The sequence below is a fragment of the Rhea americana genome, unplaced genomic scaffold (assembly GCF_003343005.1).
Source record: "Rhea americana isolate MKP2758 unplaced genomic scaffold, rheAme1 scaffold_12, whole genome shotgun sequence".
Taxonomy (NCBI): domain Eukaryota; kingdom Metazoa; phylum Chordata; class Aves; order Rheiformes; family Rheidae; genus Rhea; species Rhea americana.
In genome coordinates, this window is record NW_028185261.1 from 3213091 (window position 1) to 3232472 (window position 19382).

Here is a 19382-nt window from a genome sequence, read left to right on the forward strand (position 1 = left end):
ATGTAACTGTATTCTCATTTGTGTTTTCTTAGGTAACATTGAACATGCAAAATGATTTGAACAAAAGAAATCTCCAATCATTTTAAGCTAGCAATTGCTACCTCTGTGAAGTTTAATGCACCTATGTTTGAAGTTCTCAGATATAATAGTGGGGAAAAATGTATAGTGAGAATATTAACAGAACATAGGAAATAAAATCTAGGCTCTATTACTGCCTTTGAAGCATATAATAAGACAGAATTTTCTGTCCAGTTTAAGCACGCAGGCCTCACTGGTTAAGCACTAGTTTGCTTTTACCACTGCTTCTGAAGCAGGCAGGTGTCATCACATTATTTCCTTTTTACRTGTTCCGTTTGCTTTAAATAGACACTAACTGTAGTCATAGCACCTGCCTTGAGTATTTTCTAGCCAGTCCTTTATTACTGTCTGTGTCACATGCCTTGTAGTTAAAGGCTGTGTCCTTACTCTGTTACCAAGTGTAAATTACTGTGGAAGTTGTGGCCTCTCTACCAAAACCATGTTGAGAAGCCTGTGTGCTCTTGGTTGCATCATCCAAGACCCTCCATTTTGCTCCCGCATGGAGCTACTGCAAGGGCACACAAATACTGGATTTGTGCACATAACATTGTTTCTGGTAGTAGTTCTTGTTAGAATGATTTGTGGAATCCCCARAGTAGAAGCGAGCCTCTGTGTAACTTCTGGAGTTAAAAGATAAAAAGAGATGGTCTCTGATCCAATTGTTTCTAGGATAAAGACAAAGATAGTATTAGCATCTCAGCTGCAGAATTTTAGTATAGACAGTTCATCAGGATTAACTCGAACATCTAATGCTCATCTTATGACATTGCATAAGCTAAAAATTTGTAGCTCTATCATAAATGCTTATACAAATGCTATCTTGTATTTCTACTCTGTTCAATATTTAGAATATTTCTCATGTAACAAATTCAATCAAGTAAACAAGTTTAATGCGCAGGACAATTCTAGTTTCTCTGTCCTAGGACTGACTCTACATTACTAGTTTAAAAGAAAAAAAAAAGCTGAAAGGTTTATTTTAGTCATTGAAGTCAGTGGCTGTTCCTGTTCTCGTTGTATATTCCAGTAAGAAGTTGCCAAACTAACTTTTGTTTTTAGAGCTTAATCATATTTTTTTAATGTGCAAATATTAGAATGTTCTTTAGAGGCCTTTTTCTCTAAGTGAATGAATGTAGGGAGGACAGAATTCCAAGTTAGAAACAAATAGAAAAGAAACATCAGAAATACYGCAAAAATATAGGTATTTATTGTCTTTGTTCTATCAAAACAAGAGTATATGACTTACTTTCCTTTTTAATCTGGGGATTTATTGTTGTTTGGAAATCCTCTAAGTTTTCCTGATTCTTTGCCAGTTCTATAATTCATTCCATTTATATATCTAGTCTTATAACATGAGCTTGCTCAGGGATATAAATCATTCCTTTTTTAGAGAGTGAGAGAAAGACTCTCATGATTATGTTTTGGTAACCAGAATAATRGGGCCTCAATTTAACTATTGGAGCAATACAAAGCAGCCTTATATATGGATTTTCTCAGGCAGTATTCTAATACAGTACATCATGAAACTTTTGATAATCCTTTAAGTAAGAAACCCTTAATTACACATATGCAACAACATTTTTACTAACTGTATAATTTATCTTCATTCTCTGTGAAATACACATTATTCAGTAATGCAGATATTGCTAGATGCTGTTTCTATTACTTTCATTTTTCTCGAATGCTGTAACTTAGACACAAACAAGTGAAAAGGTGTGATGAAGTCTGAACATTCTGAACTTCCTTGGAAGTAAAATTTGGACTGTGTTTCATGTCAGTATGCGTTTCTCTTATTTTATTCCTTTATACACTGTCAAAGCTTTAGATATTATCACCTTTTGCAGTCTTGAGATTAATGTGAGCCTGGGATGTTTTTGAGGGGAGGGAAAAGGAAGAAAGTAATTTTAAAAGATTAAGTTCTGAATATTTTCATTACAATTGCAGGATTTATGTAACAAGAACAGCAAACAATGAAATATGAGAGCAGCAAAAGAGAATGTCAAAGGTATCTTGTTGATGATTAAACCCAGGTACTTAAGAGATGGTCACTGGCAAAACTGTTCTACTTTAGTTTTTGTTTTCTTTTTGATATATATTTTAATTACTTTTTGATATATATTTTAATTATTTTAAGAAGGGAGAGGTCACTTATGTGTCATGCTCTCAGATTTCCCCAACCATTCTCTCTTACTCTCTGTCAAAGATGAATTTCAAAGTTCTGCTAAAAATGTGTCCTTCCTGCTCATTCATACCTTTGAAAAGAGAACTGTACAACAGATTTCTGAAGAACTATTTAGTGATAGAATTTTTTTATTTTTAGTGTCTTTGTGGGCAATAATGTTAAAAAAAAGAAAACAGGAATTGATTTTGCTGGAGGATACTTTGAGGACAAATCAACAGAAATACAGTCACAGAGAATTAACAAGAGCATTTAGTGTAGGATATAGTGGTTTTGATGCTACACAGTTTCCATTGATTGTATGCTCTGAGGAGTTGTGTTTACATTTGTGTGTTTTCTTATTGGCAGAGGAGTTCAGGTTTTTAGCAGAGATTTTGCATTCTAACACCTGAGCTACAGCTGGCTGACTGCACCTAGCAGATTAGTGCTGAATGATGGACAGGCAWGAAAACACATGTAAATGTAGAGTAGAACTGGTCAGCTGAATTAAAGCTTCATTAAACCACTCTGATGCAAACCAACTTAAATTTCTGTTCCCTCTGATTCAGAATGTTTTTACTCCTCTCTGTCACTTCTAAGTCRGACAGGAAATTTTAGCCTTAGAGTTTTCTCCTAAACAGTGCCTCAGGTTCAAACAGTTATTCTAGGTATCAGTGACAAAGTTTTAATTTCATTCCAGCGTGGAAAAAAAACAATATCTGAAGTCTCAAAATCTGTCATGAAAAAAGAATTACAGTCTGCTCAACCCTAACATACAGCATTATTGCAAGTGAAAGCAGTTCTATACTAAAATATTAGGCACAATAAAGAGCTTACTCTTTTAATTATCTCCTTATGTGCTTTAAGAGAATTCAGAGCAGAAGCGGTTAACTTCCACATGTGAATCACCTGTCAAGTGAAGAGCATTGTATGACTGGCAGCACTGTTGCGTTGGTGCAGAGGCTATTTGGTGATATGAATTCCGATCTGCGGAAAAAACAAGTACTACTCAGTAATACCCACTTTCACCACCTAGGGGTAGTGGGACAAGATGTTGCTTCCTACCTGTGAACAGCACTTGAAAATTCCCTGGCCTTGACTTTCCTGGTAGGAGGTTGTGTGTTTCATGAGTATACCATATGAAGGTTTTGGCTCAGAGTTTTGAGGTCAGGAGAGCTGGCTACTCTGAGCTACAAATTCTGGACTCAGTAAAGTACAGCAAATGAAGAACAAATGAAATACAAAAGTTAAATTAAATCATGCATTCATAAGCTTTGGAAGTTTTTGGAGGACTTTACTGAATTATTATTGACAAGCTACTGTTTCTGCTCACTTAATTTTTTCTGAATGTGAAAATGTTCCAATTAGTCTTTGGTAGGATACCCAGATGTATCAGGATTCCCAGCCATCRTGCAACAATTTTGTTTTACGTTTTCTTAAAGATCTGTCCAAAAACAGCAATATGTCTCTGGACAGATCATCACTGTCCTATTCCTACCCCCCTCCAATTGTTTGTCTTGTTCTAACTGTGGTTTGACCAAACATATGATTAAGAAAAAGTTTACTTGGATGGCATTACTCTGATTAATACTAGCTCAGCAGAAGAGAATCAAGTTCAGAGACCCTGTGGACCAAACTGCACAGCTGTTCGAGCAAGAAAGTGCCTAAAAGTCTAAGCCATATAAATTGCTTTCTTGCTCTAGCAGTTTCTTGTTATGACAGAGGATTAAATTTCTCAAAAGCACGCACCAGTATTTCAAATACTTTCCACAGTGATATGTGTTTTGGAGTTGTGCACAAATTAGGATACATTGTCTCATGTTTATCTTCTGTAACTATGATCCAGGAAGTTTCTAGTAATTCCAAAGCATACTGAATCCTGAGTTGTCTGTTGACCTCAAGTGCTGGCAATTTCAACGTACTTTCAGAGGTTGGTTGTAAGTCAGCTTCACTCTGGCAGTTTGCCGCATTATGCGCTGATATGCGTGTACCTCAGAGGAGTCATTTGTAGGTTTAATTTTGATGAAAATTTTGATGAAAATAAATTCTTGAGCAGCCTGGTCTRAAATCAGAGCTAATTCTGCTTTGAGCAGGAAGTTGGACTAGGGACCTCCCGAAGCCTTCTCCCTGAAGCCTTCTTTGACCTAAATTATTCTTTGTTATTAAATAGAAGTTGTATCTAACCCAACGCCATTTTTATGTGGTTTTATTGTTGATCTATAGTTTCTGCAACAGCATGGGGGAATTGCTGGGATTCTGATTTAGGAAATCCTTCTCTTCAKCAGTCCTTCCACAATAAAGAATCTTGCAGAGTAACAGAAACTAGAGTGGTTGCATATGTGGCCTGAGAACTGACTTTATTTCATGCTCTTTGATAGTGATAAATATTTGTTCCACGAAATATTACAATTGCCTTTTCTTTTAGTCTTTCATTGCAGCTTTTGTCGTGGGTAGTGTTAGTTTAGCGTCATGGWCAGAAAAGTGAATCCTTTGTTACCCCTTCACATTTTCTACATTGTTGTGTCATTTGCAGTTCAAGTCTTGTGTATCTTTATAGATAGAAGCAAATATATATGTTTTACAGTCCTAAAGTAGCCATCTGTTTGGACCTAGGCAGTGCCATTTCCACTGTCCATCTTCATCCCCTCCAAGTAAATRTGTCAGTCACAGATTGTAAATATAAACTGCACTATTTGAACACTCCTYCTCTCTCAAAAGATCAGCACTTCAGAACTGGGCTTGATTACCATGTAATGTAAAGGTAAGATGGGGCCAAAGTTAAAATTTCCTTATTCAGACTATTTGGGAAAAGATTTAACAGCATAAGCATGAATAGTTTATCTCATCTGAAAAATACTTTTCTGTCTTTCTCAGTTTGGTGTTACTTATTTGATCAGTTTTTAATATGGATAGACTATTTAGTAAGCACTTCTGTCATGGAAGTCTTCTTGCAGTAAAAGAACTTCAGTTCCTATAYTGAATTGTATTTATATTGTCAGTAATTCTGACTTGAATGGTCTAAACATTTTTTCACTATCTACATCATCCCTAAGGCATTTAATCACAGCATAATATCTACTATTGATTTTCACTCAAAATTCCTGTTGACTGCAAGTGGAATGATGGCAGACGACTCTGGACAGATCAATTAATATTACATACAAGTTTCCAGATACCTAATTTCCTACATGACTAAAGTTCAGCACSTATAAAATTTATTGCCTGTTTTTTGCCTGATAAACTATCCCTCAGCAATCAGGGACAACTTAGAAATGAATTACATTGTGCAACTGGGAGCTCTGTATTCATATTTCACATATAGTGAAATATGAACAGTGTTTAGCATCCAGTTACAATGAATCAAAAATCATAACTGAAGAAACAAAACATCTGTTAAAATTCTTCCACTTGCATGGGGAAAATCAGCACTTTTACCTAGAAATTTATTTTAATCTTTTTAATAGACTGTGAGTCAGTTCACAATGGAAATTCCAYAGCAATGACTGGCTTTATTTTAAGTTCCTATAGATAAGTAGTTTTGTATTTGATTTCTACTATTGCATAAAATATTTCTAGGAAATAACTTATCAGGTAGCAACTCCTGGATAAATTTGYTATCTAAGCTAGTTTGTTCTGTAATATGTGTCCTTTGTAAAATATAAGATACATTCAGCATTGCACAGCTTCACTTGTTGGGTTTTTTTTGAAACTTAAATGTATCCTTCTCACCCTCACAAATATATATTCTATTCTACAGAACCATAATTCAATCTAAATTTCAATTCATCTTTACTATTCTGAACTGTTCATTTCATGGAACAGAACATCTACTGTCTTAAGTAGTTTTAAAATATTTGAGATGCAAAGTTGGAGTCTTGTAGCAGCATAGTATGTAGCTAAACAGTACTGAGGTGTAGGCTGAGGTAACTAAACATTATTTCTGTGAAGACTGTAACTCTAGTGTTGTTCCCAAAAGATTTTTTTTTTTTTAATTCCACAATCAACAGTATTAGTCCAAGAGTTACCTCCTTGTTTGTCAAGGCATATTAGCTTTAAGTGTGTCTCTAGTCTAGAAATGACTTGTATATATTTCTAGCTGAAGAGTTTAAAATCACGTGAAAATATGTATAGTAGAGGTAAGGAACTTCCTTTACACCTCTCATCTCCTAACTCTAATCCTGCAGTCAGTATAATCAAAAGAGGCTCTCATGTTCTGTTTCTTTCTAGACTTACTGAGAAGGCTTTGGCCTTTATGTTTTTTTATAAGATGACAGGAATTTTCAAAGTGCATTTTCCTTTTTGAGGGGTTACTGAAAAAAAGGGAAAGAATAAGAAAGAATTTCCTTTGAGAATGACTCTTGAAATGCCCCAGTTTAGKCTCTTGGGTGACCTTCAAGGGCCCTTGATATGACCCTCTCCTACAAGCTCCTCTTAGTGATTGCCCATGTGGTGCACAGTCTGTAAAAATGCCTGTTTGCTATTCCTTTTTTGTATGTTCTTTCGGTGTGAAAGACTTTAATTTCAAACTAGGCAAAAAAAAAAAAAAAAAAAAAAAAAAAGAGAGTGCTCAGGGGGGGCACAGGCGGGAAAAAGGAAGGTTTGCTATTCCCCTTTGGTATGTTCTTGCGGGGGGAAAGACGGGAAGGGCAAACTAGGCAAAAAAAAAAAAAAAAAAAAAAAAAAAAAAAAGAGCTGGAAGTTCTGCTGAGGCAGGGTGTAAACACTCAGTGCAGGAGTAACAACTGCCCAGCTTGTTCACTCTGGGTAGCCTCAGCTGAAGGCTTGCGTAGGCTATTCKCAAGATGTATCTGGCGTTTAGCCAAATTATTCTTGAAGTATGCTGTCAGTGATGACAGGCTGTGCAAGGCTTCATCACTTTGAGAGAATRTCACTTAGAAGACTCATAGGGTTAGTTCCGTGGGTAGTCCCACAAACCCTCTACATATGTGAACAGTTAATAACAAGCATCTGATTTTCAAAAGAAGACCACCAATGTTATAGTCCTCTGCCAAAGGCTGGTGCTGGTTTGACAAACAGCATGGTTGTGTCAGAATTTTTCTGCCATACGGCAAATCAATGAGTATCTYCTTCTGGAGGGTGACCATATCAAATCCCTAAGGATCTCTGTACATTCTGGTAATGCTGTGGAAATCTGTCATGAGGCCATGCAGTGGGTAATGGAGGTTTACTTTATAGTGTCTTTGTAGAGGTCTAGCACTCTCTGCATATCCTGGTTCCACCAGAGTGTATTTGTGATTATTGTAATGGATCTAAATACTTCATATCTTCCTGTCTTACTGATTACTGGAGTAAAATGCATTAACTCCATTTTCAAATCCTGCAGGTATGTGTGATATCTGCAAAATTTTGAACTTGAGCATTTGTTTGGCTGCCAGCACTGTCGTTGAGACATCTGCTRTTGCCATGATGTCTACAATCTTGCTCAAAAACGATGATACTTGTGTAAAGCTCAAACGGGTCCTGTTTCTTTCTAATAACCAGCAACTGTGCTGTAGGGACTCTCAAGTTCCACTGTTTTGTTTTCCTGTCTACGAAATCAGCTGGATCTGCGTGGTCAGAGGCACACGTGAGATCTGTTGTATGGGTAGCAATAAGCCTTTCCAAACAAAGTACTGGCAATCAAGTAAACTGTATAAATTATGGTTGAGTGGGATGTCATCTCTACATACATCTTTCACCTTCTCCTCCAGTGGCACCATGACTATTAAATCATATGCCTCAATTAGGACTTTCTTCTTCCCTCTTCTTCTGCGCCACCAGCACATGCATCCATTCCTTCCATGGCTATTGATGGGGCAGCAACCTAGTCAGGCTATGCTGGAATTTTCCACTTGCTGAATTTCTTCCATTGAAAAAAAATCCCTCTCTCCTGGATTTACAGTGTTGTGGGGGATGGGAGAGGGAAGGAGAGAAAGTTGCTATGTGTCCTAGCTGCCTTCTCTTCTCTGCTTAGAACAACATACTGTATAATATTGGCCCGGTTGATGTACACAATACTTGCTGTGTTCTTAGTGAACCTCTGGTCCTTGGGAGTCTAGCTGGAAGGTGTACAAATTCTTGAAATTGTAGTCTTACAGCTTAGTAAATACATTGCTGCCATTACTAGTAACAGACCACAGGCTTGCCTGTAGCTTTGTTTTACCTTTATTAGGTGTAACAGCAATTTTCTAATCACTATTAGATATTTTGTTGTAAATTCGTATAGATAGCAGTAACAATTATGTATTTTGGATAGAATGAACTATTTGTGACCTTAGCCTATTGATTTAGTGTAGATAGTGGTGTAGATCTATGCATGGGATGATAATGGAAGCCATGAAAGGAAGGTGGTACTGGAGGCTGGGCTAAAAATTCACCAGTGGCCAATTACTAGTACTTAAATGCAGGCTTGGGAACTGGTCAAAACTAGTTTTGGGGGTTAACAAAGAGAACCAAGAATAAGTATCTGACATACGTAAAACAACATATTTAGTGAATTTGGGTACAACATGGTGTTGTAGACTAAATGAAGAAAGAAAAATGTGTAAAAGCATGTTAGAAAACATAAAAATAGGCCTTAGAGTGAGAAAGAAGAAACCATTAACAAACATCAACATGAGAAAAACTGCTCTACCATCAACATCACTCTCCTTCTGGTGAAGTCTTAGGACACTGATGAGTCACCAGAACATCCCTCAGACAAAAGTGACTGACCATAGGACCAGAAGGGGCAGTGGAAGGGTGAGCATAATACCAGAGAAATGGATAGATACTAGAAAGTTTGCGTGTACCAGTTTTAACTCAATCTAATTTGAACTTTACRTGTTAGTATCACATTGTAACAGGACAAATAATAATTCTTTGATTAGACTCTTAAGGCTTTATTTAGACAAACATAAAATTTTKCTTTGCATTTAGGGAGTATTCCCCCTTTTGCCTAGAAGCTGTTGAGTGTAACGTGAGTCATCAGCAAGTACACACATACACACAGTGTGCTGCCTCTGTATCCAGTTGAAAGATGGTGTACATTCAGATCCAGCATTTTGTGTGTATGTGTATAGATCTTACRTAGAGAGATATAAAATATACTTGATATATATTCATGTGTCTTAGACACATGATACAGAAACACACTTTGGAACTGAGTGGACTGAGATCACTCAAATGATATTTTTCACCCTTTTTTGTGCGTATAAAAAAGTCTTCAGAGACAAAAAAGATCCTACTTTTGACTGACTACGCATCTGTTATCTCAAAGGGCTCAAGAAAAAACATTTGGCTCTTTTGTGGTTATAGTATTTTTCTCTGATAATTTCTGCAACATGCTAGCTGGCCTCCTTTATCAACTCCTGAATGGCAACTGACAGCACTTTTTCTTCATGAAAAGAAATTTTTAATGGGCTTACCATAAATAGCAGGAATTTGCTGTCCTATGTGGAAAACACAGGAAATGAGTCATTACCAACAGYGGGAGACCTTAGATCCTCTGTAGCTTTATGTATCTTCTGTGGCCATATCAAGGACTTCATTTAGTCTGAGCAGCACATGTTCTTTCCAGATAGCTATAGGAGACATCTTGGCTCCCACTTAACAAGTTTTGTAGTCCCTGTCCTCTAGTTAAATCTGCTTTGCTCTTCAAACAAATGCCTGTTCATTTTGCAATCACTCAGTTTCTGGTACCTCTAAGTAAAAGTGAGGATAATTCAGTAATTACTGGCTTGTTTTTAGAAAACTAAAGAGGAACCATCTGACTCAGAAACTCAGGCTTCAGTACTTTCAGGAGTTTCTAATGTCTCATATTCTTTTAAAAGAGTCACTTCTGTGACATAAGTAATGTCTTTCAGTGCATCATTGAACATTTTTAGTAGTTAAAGAGAAATTAATAATTACTATGGCAGCTTATGTAATGTCTAATTTTTTCTAACATTTTTAAACATACAGTTCAAAACCAGCATGATATATATTTCTTCACATATTCCATTCCAAAAAGTTACATATAGATTTTTAAATTATTGAGTACACTTTTGAAGTGCTTTACAAATATTCGTTCTTTGAACATTTCTTTCGCAGATAAAGAAGATATGGCACAAACAGTATAATTTATTTTAATTAAGACTTGGTGGGAATGTATAAAAGCATCCCAGGACGATGCTTTAATCAGACACCATCCTTCTGGGTAATTTAGCTGTAGACTGTTAAGGAAACTCAAATTCAGGAGACTACTGCTTGAAACCAGGATTGAATAAACATCTTTAATGGTTTACATCTGGCAGTTTGATTCCCAAGTCTCCTTTTAAGGTAAAAATTTAAAGATATGTTTGACACAAGTGGAGATGATGTTCCTGACAGAATGGTAATGGCAGCAAAGTAACGTTTCAGGTGGTCAGCAGGAACTTCCAGTGTGCTTTCAAGGCTAAGCAAAGTTTGCTTGAAATCTCTTCCGCATGCTATTTCAACCTGTCCTGTCCTAAAAATATAAACCACTAGAAGTAAAGTTTGGAACATAGATCAGAAGGCAGGCGTTTTTGCTTCCCAAGATGCCACCCAGCTACTAGGCACCAAAGCTAGGCTTGTTCTTGTGTGCATTCTATCTGTTTCCATAATGCAAAAATCTRATTTAATGCAACATCTTCAAAGAAAAGGACTGAAGCACTAAATGAGGGCTTGGGGCCACCTGTTGTTGTTAGACTAACCTGGTAGATGGATAAAGTTTTGACAGGCAGAACTTGTGAGGATCACATTTCTATGTCCCTCTATGGATCCCAGGCCAGAAAAGGCTTAGAAGGAATAAAAACTGAAACTGAGATAATGTTTGTAAGCTAAAATATTAACCTGAATGTTCTCCTCAGGAATGTGTGTTTGAGCCCTCTAACTATAAATGTTTCTTCCTGTCAGAGTCAGCATATTGCATTTATGAAATCAGCATCTACAATGAATCGAGGGACTACTTACTTGCAATTTTGATTGTAGATGTACGATTGTAGCCACAGAGAAATTTGATCTCCTGAAAAGTGAATGGAGAAAACTCTATTTAGCTTGAAGGGCTTTTCTTTCAATATTGAAAGTGAATAATTCAGCCAGGATTCTGTTTTTTCTTAAATGGATGTTCTGGATGGAGCTCTATATTTTTTGCCATGCAATGATGCAGATGTGCTTTGGGAAAAAAATAAAAGSAGAATTGCTCTGAATAAAGTTTGATTAAGTTTGATCTAAATATTTAGCATGTAAATCACTAGTGTGGATTTTTCTCTATGGAAAAAAAAATCAAGAGAAGGCTCAGGAATGTGGCTGGACCTCTGATAAGTGTGCTGATATAGTTTTAGGCATCAAACATTATTTGTTAAATATAAAGTACAAGCAAGACTTGTACTTCAAATATTGATACCCAGGGTTTTTTTTTCAAGTAGAAGAATTTTATGGTTGGCAATATTTAATTTCTTACTTCAAATTCTTGTACACAAATTGTCTCTTAGATGTTGATTTTAGAATGTTAGATGATAGCCTAGTATCACGAGGGAGTTGTTTTCACACAAGAAAACCCACTGGCTTACAGCTGTGGTACTATATCATCAAAGGAACTAGTGCGCACAAATGTGAGTCTTCTGCATATGTTCCAAAGGAAGAAAATAATGTAGAAAAAAAATTACATATAATGACAGGCATTGTGATGTAGTTTTGTCCTTCTCAGTCATTATATACAACATTATTTGGTGTTACAGACCAGCAAAAACCTAATTTGAATTTTCTTTAGGTACTGCCAAAAGGTCTTCTGTACCTGAACTTTTTCCTATACTAAYACTTATTTAGATCATGATACTTTTATCAGGAGCTGCATAAAGTATTCCTGCAAATAGATAGCTCCTGAACTTTCTGATACATTAGGTCATACTGAGACACCTATAAAGTTTATTTCTGTGGATGTGACAAATGGTGATGCAGAGATTTTGACTATGGAGTTAAAGTCTGTATCAGGCATCCAACAGAGTTACTATAACATGACAGAAAGACTTACCCATCTGTGGAGCACTCATGTGAGTTGCAGTTTAATTCTGGCCTAGCATGTCATGTGACAGACCCAGGCTTCCAAATGCTTTTCATACCCATAAAACCTACAACTTGAGTCCTGGGTCAAACCTGTTTTATATTAAAAAAAAAAAAAAAAAAAAAAAAAGCTACAGAATAATCCATCAGTAAAGAGTAGAAAGACTGGTATAGTCACTCAGATCGCATTCTGGAATATGTTTGAACCATAAGACTAAAAAGACAGAACTTTTCAACAGACACATCTGGGGTACTTGTGAAACTAATAAATAGGACAGGGCTGAAAGGTTTGTGACTAATCTTGAACTGTTTGAACTGTTAGATGGCAGGCCAGTAAAAGGATAGGTGGTTATGTGCTTTATATTTTTAGACATCAGCTTGAAGCCGATTTAGTCGCAGAGCAAAGTACTTCAAGGATTGGATTGGATATTACAATCTTCATGTGTATACACAGGCAGCTTACGCTTTCAGTACAGAAAATGGTAGTTCAATGTAAGAGATTGATATAAGCTACACTCTGAAGTTAGTCCTTCTGATATATGAGATTTTTGACACTAAAAGATGAAGGGCATAATCCTAAAACTTGGCTAGCACCACTGAATGTGAGTAGCTATTGCCTTGTCTCTGCCTTAATTTTCTACTTTTGTTAGAACAGTTACAGTGTGAAAGGTGACAGATCTCTGGCATTGGTCCCCAGGGTTTAATGAGCACTTCTGCTTTGGTAGCAAAATATTTACATGTATAATGGTTAAGAAGCTATATGCAACAGAACAGACATGACTAGAACTTTTATCATCTCCTGAATTTTTATTGTTAGCATTGTCATACTGTTACCACTATGTAAAAGTTAAAACAAGAGGCATGATTTAGATTAGGCCAGTTAATATCTCTGCTTTGTTAGTAGCAAAATGGATATGGAAGCTATGTTCTAAACATGTGATATGCTTTAGTAAGGGGGTTAGCCAGAAGGTTAAGGTATGTATTGCTTCTGCATGCATCACTCTGTACTCTTCCTGTTTTGTGGCAGCCAGTGAAGCTGACTCGTGGTTCAAGCAATAGAGGCTCATGATGTGCTGTTCACCAAGTGGCAGTCCCAAATTTCATACATGCTTTCCTCCCATCTGGTAAGTGGATGATTCATTTATGACTCATTTTTTTTCCCCTCATCTTAGGAATAATTCTTAATGAGTCAGTTTGAATGTTTTCRGGGACTCCTGCTGTTGCAAATCACTTCACCTCTGCTGCTCTCATCTTCTCATCTCTCCCATACTGTGGGCTAACTTTCAAAGCAAAATCCTTTTACTCTAAAAACAGAATTTGCGAAATTGCTGCTTCAGTGAGCTGTTTCTGATTTGAACATGATTTTCAGCTTTATCTATAATATTGTCACTTAGTGAGATGAGCTTAGCTTCATGGATTACAATGGGTTAGATGGTTTGTGTAAAAGTGATGGAGTCTTGATAGCAAAGACCTCATCTGGAATGGGGACTGGAAAATCCAACTAGAAATAACAGGTCCCCATGCACTATCTGGCACCCAAATGTATGTGAAAACAAAATACTACTTAAAATAAGGAGTTCTAGTCCACATTTCTCTCCAAATGTCAGTCATAAGAGCAGTCTTCCTATGTGGTCTTTAAAAAGTATTGTGAAGATAAACAAACACGTAAATCTCCAGACTCCAAATGAAAACCAAATTGCTAAAATTCTACAGCCCGTTGTGGCTAATGGTCCTTGCTTATCCCACTGAAACAAATTTTACAATTTTTCTTACAACTGGTAGATTAATTGTATCAGACCAAAGGGACCTAGTGTTGATGGCTGGCTTCTGAGTTCTCTTTGGCTTCTCCATCATAGCCATTCAAGTCTGTCTGGAGTTTTCAAAGTAAAGCTGATGGTCTGGACTTAAGATAGACCAGAGAGTGAAACACCTAAGTTTGTGCTGAGCAGCATCTAGTGGGTGCTGGTACTAGGTATATAGAAGTCATGTGATCAAGGGCCATAGAGCTCTTCCAGGACCTGTTCACAGGCTTTTGCTGCTGGGAATTTCATGTGGAGTCTCTCCCTCTGGTGTTCCAGATAGTAGCGTTGGCTGCAAAACTGAAGGTGCTCATGGTATACACAATACCTCTGTGTGGGCATGCTAATTTAGGCACAGTCTGTCCATTCTGGTGGAAATTCCTTGAGACCATGTCCACCACAGCCAAGAAATCTTCATGCTCAGTGCTGTCTAATCCTGTGCCTCAGCAACATGGGTACAAGCTTGCCTTCAAACAGAGAACAGTCTGTGGTGAATGTGGAGAATTAGGTTGACAAATATGTTATTCTTTCTCTTTTACTATATGCTTAGACAGAATTGGCCTGGGCTCTTTTATGGGCAGATTATAGACACAATTTTGTATGCTGGTTCTGTGTTTGGACTGCAAGTTTGATATAAATCCTTATGATGAGTGACTGTGCTCACTAAACTACGAGGCAGCGGGAAAAGGGCAGGTGTCAGGCTGCTGGCAGGCTTCTGACAGTCATTGACAGGCTGCTGATCGGTGATAGGCCTCTGGGAGATGGTTAGAATTGCCATGTTTGTAATAAAAATTGGGCAAACTGATCTGCTAGTATGCAGCAATAGTCTGCATTTATGCAAAGTGCTTCAACAATATTCTTCAAGTTGCTAGTAAAGTCTAGGGGTGTCAAAGAAGAGGTAAATGGATGGTAGACAGCTTTGGGGAGATTTCCTATGTATATATGTGTTTCCATGTTATGCTGCAGCTAAAAAATGTATGTAAAAATGTTCTTTCTGTAGAGAAAAATGTAGATAGTGCATCCATGAGATGCAAATAGCAGCTTAGGTCTTTTTTTGTTTTCCCAACCATATTGCCAGTCCTATAGATATGCTCGTCACATAAGACAGACCCTGTGCCATACTATTGCTCCATGCTGATTTACTGCAAAAGGATTTTAGTAAACCATTAGCTGAAAGAAATTTAAACTTTCTTCCATATCTGAATCTCAAAGGTCTTTAGTTAATTTCCAAGTCATTCCATTCCATTAGCAAATCTGTTTGTGCATTTGAAATCGAGGATCTTTGGTTTATATATTCTTTTGTTTATCTTTCTATCTTAYTCAAACTGAATAGCCCTTTCTCTTCAGATCATTCTTTTGCCCCTAAAGCCATTTTCTGTATTATGTTCTCACTAATTACTAAACCCACATCTAAATAGCATCATTCCTGATGGTTCCTTGATTGTTTAAGGATTAACTACCAAGAATAGGATGTTTGTGCAAACTATATCTGGAAATTAAATGTCTAATGATAATGTAATTTTCTGCTTGACTTTATTCTCTATTATTAGACATTTTCTAATTAGAGATTAAGGATAATGTATATGCTGCCCCCATACTAAAAAATACTTTGCTTTGGTTTTTAGTAAGGTTGATATGAATTTAGACTGTAGAGACAGACACATGATGGTTAACAGAAATAACTACATGAAAATGAGGATTACTGCCTCCTAGAAGCAAAAACTGAAAGATGTTAATAGTCACCTGAAATGGATCRAATTATTTCCTCTCCAGGCATCTGGTAACCATAGAATGTGAAAGATTTCTAGGGAAAGACGTTTATAACAGCTGAATTGAAGAAAGAGAGTGAAAAAGACCAGACTCATTTGCCTATTCTCAAAATTAAAAGACACATTTTTGAAGGACAGAATAATTGAAGAGAACAGTTCACCTTGGGAGAGAAACTATGGCTTTACAAAAGAGAGACCAAAAAGAAGAAAAAAAAAAAAAAAAAAAAAAAAAAAAAAAAAAAAAAAAAAAAAAAAAAAAAAAAAAGACAAAAAAAGACTGGAGTAAGATTACTAGGTAATGCTCCAAAGTTTTCAGCCTGATTGTGGGCATTGCTTTTGTTAATAGCCTTAGTACAAAAATTAGAATTCTACTCATTTAAATTTATTCATGTCAAATTTGGGACATAGAAAGTAGTGAGAATGATCAGTAACATATTGCATAAAAACAATTCTGTGACCTTGTGACATGAAATAATAGCAATAGGAAATTTAATAAAGGAAGAGATAAGGTTATACTCTGTGGATTAACATTTCTAGTAGAATCTGAGGGCTGATCAGCTTGAAGTGATGGAGAAGATGAAAACAAGATACTTAGTTGACCATGAGACACAAGAGACATGTAACCTTGAAAAAAACAAACATGTTCCTAAGAGCATATCAGCTGGGATGGTTGCAGTAAAGATGGTATATACAAATGTTGATGAACAAGGCACTGGTTAATCTTTATGTAGCTTTCCTTATAGAAATCTGTCCACTCTGTTCAAGAAGGATTAATTTAAAGTGGATCTGGAATGAATTTGGGGTAGCCTTTCTATGTGTGGTGCAATTACTCCTTCTAACATTTATATAGCATGCCAAAGCCTTGCCTGTCATAGCTAAAAGCTTTTCAATTCCATATGCTAAGAACATATATGGATTAAATGTTTCTAAGAGTGTCACTCAAGAACATTAGAGACTGTAGAAGTCTCTAATGCATCTCATGCATTGCTGGAGATAATGCTATTCGTTTCAGATACTACAACTGGAAAAAGATGATTTGCTAATTTATTTCTATTTAAAAAAAAAAAAGTTTAAAATAGTGGTAAGAGTTCACATGGAATATTGAGAAAACATCTTTTCTCTAAAATGTAATTTTCCAGCTAAGTATTTTAATGTATCTGCCACTGAACAGAAGTAAGTTTCATTAATGACTTTAATGGAATCAGGAACATACTCAAGAATATTCTTATAGGTGGCTAGTGCCCTTGGAAAATTTGATATGAAGGACTAGGATCACTAGTGAAATAGTAACAAAAATCAGTAACTGAAATATTAATAACCTGGCCATTTCTGCAACCTAACAGTCTCACTTTTATTAAAACCCATCTGTTCTCTCCTTCCACCAGTTTATGACTTATTTTATGACTTCTATCCTGACTCTCAGCTTCTCCAATAAAATAGGAAACTTCCCATATGGTTACTAATGCTTTGCTGAATATTACTTAAAAAATTAATTCATGTTAGTGCTTTAGATAATTATCAAGCTCAAAAAGTGTTTCAGAGACCTTTTTAAATTTATTTTTCTGGTTAAATGGAAAAGTAGCTGGCATTCTTCTCCTTCCCACCATCTCCCTCAAATTTAAGAAGTCCATATATTTGCTGAACTGAACCTACGTCCATGAGAAAGTAGTAGTTAAGTTATCATTACTAATAACTAGGCAGGTCAGTATTTTCCATTAAATAAATGTCAACAGATGGTTCTGCAGAGCATAGTGGATGTAAAATAAACTAGTGAGGTGGAGATGAGTTAAAAATTTTGAAGAATTACCTAGAATATGTAACCTGAAATAATTTTCACCTTAAACATTTCTAAATTTTTCTGTTTGGATTCGTTACTGTTTTTTCCCATAGTATTTATACTTGCTACTCTGTTTCAGATAGACCTAGTAGCCCAAGAGTTTTCTTTAAAATGATATTAAAGAGTGTGTTTTCTGTGGAGTTGCCTGTTTAGCATAATCTAAATTTGATTTTTAAAACCTGTAATCTTTCTCTTAACTGCTCTGTGGATTAGATTATCCTTGTCTCTCTCTGATTGCAGTGTAAAATTTAGTGATCACTGTAAAATTTAATGTCTTTAAGCAAGTCCAATCCACTTCCTACTGTATTTACTCTGTGATAAATCTTCTGACCTATCAGAAGTAACAATAAATTCCTCCTAGCCAGCCTGCAGTTGTCCTGGAAAATTATTAGAGCTGATCGGAGCCTTAAGTGCTGCTGCTTTTCTTCTGTTGTAGCTATGCTACCAGGATGGCACTCTTAAATAAATAAATGGCAGATCCACTTCCTTCACTGAGTGTCAAATRTAGTCCAGATAAATATGTTGTTTCCTCAAGGGAGAGGACACACTTTCTTATTGCTTATGTTTCATGATAGATAACAGTCACTACTACTGATAGTGCAATCGAAAATTTCTAATAAATTGTCACTTTTCTTAAAGAAATCCAGAGGCTTATTAGGTAAGAAAGTGGTGTTAGAGCTCTCCTACTATTCAGCCAGGAAAGTGAAACCTAACTTTGYGTGGGTATTTTGAGCGAAGTCTTACCATGAGTAACATTACATAAATAACAAGCAGCATTGGAGCCACAGTTCTCAGTGCATGGAAGGGAAGGCTTCCASTATGTGAGAATTGCATCAAGTCCAAGCATTCTTAAAACTCTGTTAAAACTGACTTTTCTTCTTCTTTTCTTTTTAACCTTGAAGAGTTAACCAGGTGGGTCTGCAATTGTCTTCACTTGGTACTTCTGTGCTTATCACTGCAGAGAGTTAGTGTTAGGACACTTCAGGCAGTGAACTGCTCAGGATATTTTTAGCTTTATTAGGCCCAAAGAAATCCTTCTACATATAATTAGAAGTTTCAAAGCAGATTTTTCTATAATATCTTTGCGTTGGTATGTCTTACAGCGTTTTACAATTGTTTGCATGTTTGGAACATTAGATTTGAAAAAAAAAAAAAAAAAAAAAAAAAGGAAGATGACTGCTTTTGACTGGGGATCTATTTATCTGTTTAATCCAGTTTCTTTTACTTCCAGTGATCTTTGTGATGTTTGCTGTTATCTGTTTTTTTGACATTTAGCAAAAAAATAAGTGTTGTCAACAGTGATTCCCTTTTGCACGTAGAACATTTCTGCAAGCCATCCCAAGAATGAGATAAAGTGTTGATCTCTTTAGCCATTACTTCTTAACTTTTTAGATGTGAAGGGCAACTGTACTGATGCGGAACTATTTTAAGAATTTTCTTGCTCAGGAAGAGCATTCTTAAAACTGTTATAACTGACACTATAAACACTAAGGTTTGTGTATGTTAGCGTATAAACACTAAGATTTGTTTTATATAGATCAGCACGGGCCAAATTAAAATTACTGCAGTACTATGAACTGAAAAAGTGCTCTAAAATGAATGTAATTTTTTAAAATCATGTTTCTATTTGCAGTTAAAATTCTACAATATGATGTGCCACTTAGTTATATTAAGCAGCACTATTGATCATACTCATATTTCAG

At 36.1% G+C, this 19382-nt stretch overlaps 1 long non-coding RNA gene across 1 annotated transcript in view; it reads left to right on the top strand.

Annotated features, from left to right (window-relative positions):
- The window catches only part of LOC146600528 (uncharacterized), a 64742-nt gene that overhangs the window by 21810 nt on the left and 23550 nt on the right, over nucleotides 1-19382 (top strand). Inside the window, exon 2 of the long non-coding RNA XR_014897872.1 lies at nucleotides 13302-13398. This is a non-coding gene — a long non-coding RNA (uncharacterized LOC146600528). The remainder of the gene's footprint in view (nucleotides 1-13301; nucleotides 13399-19382) is intronic.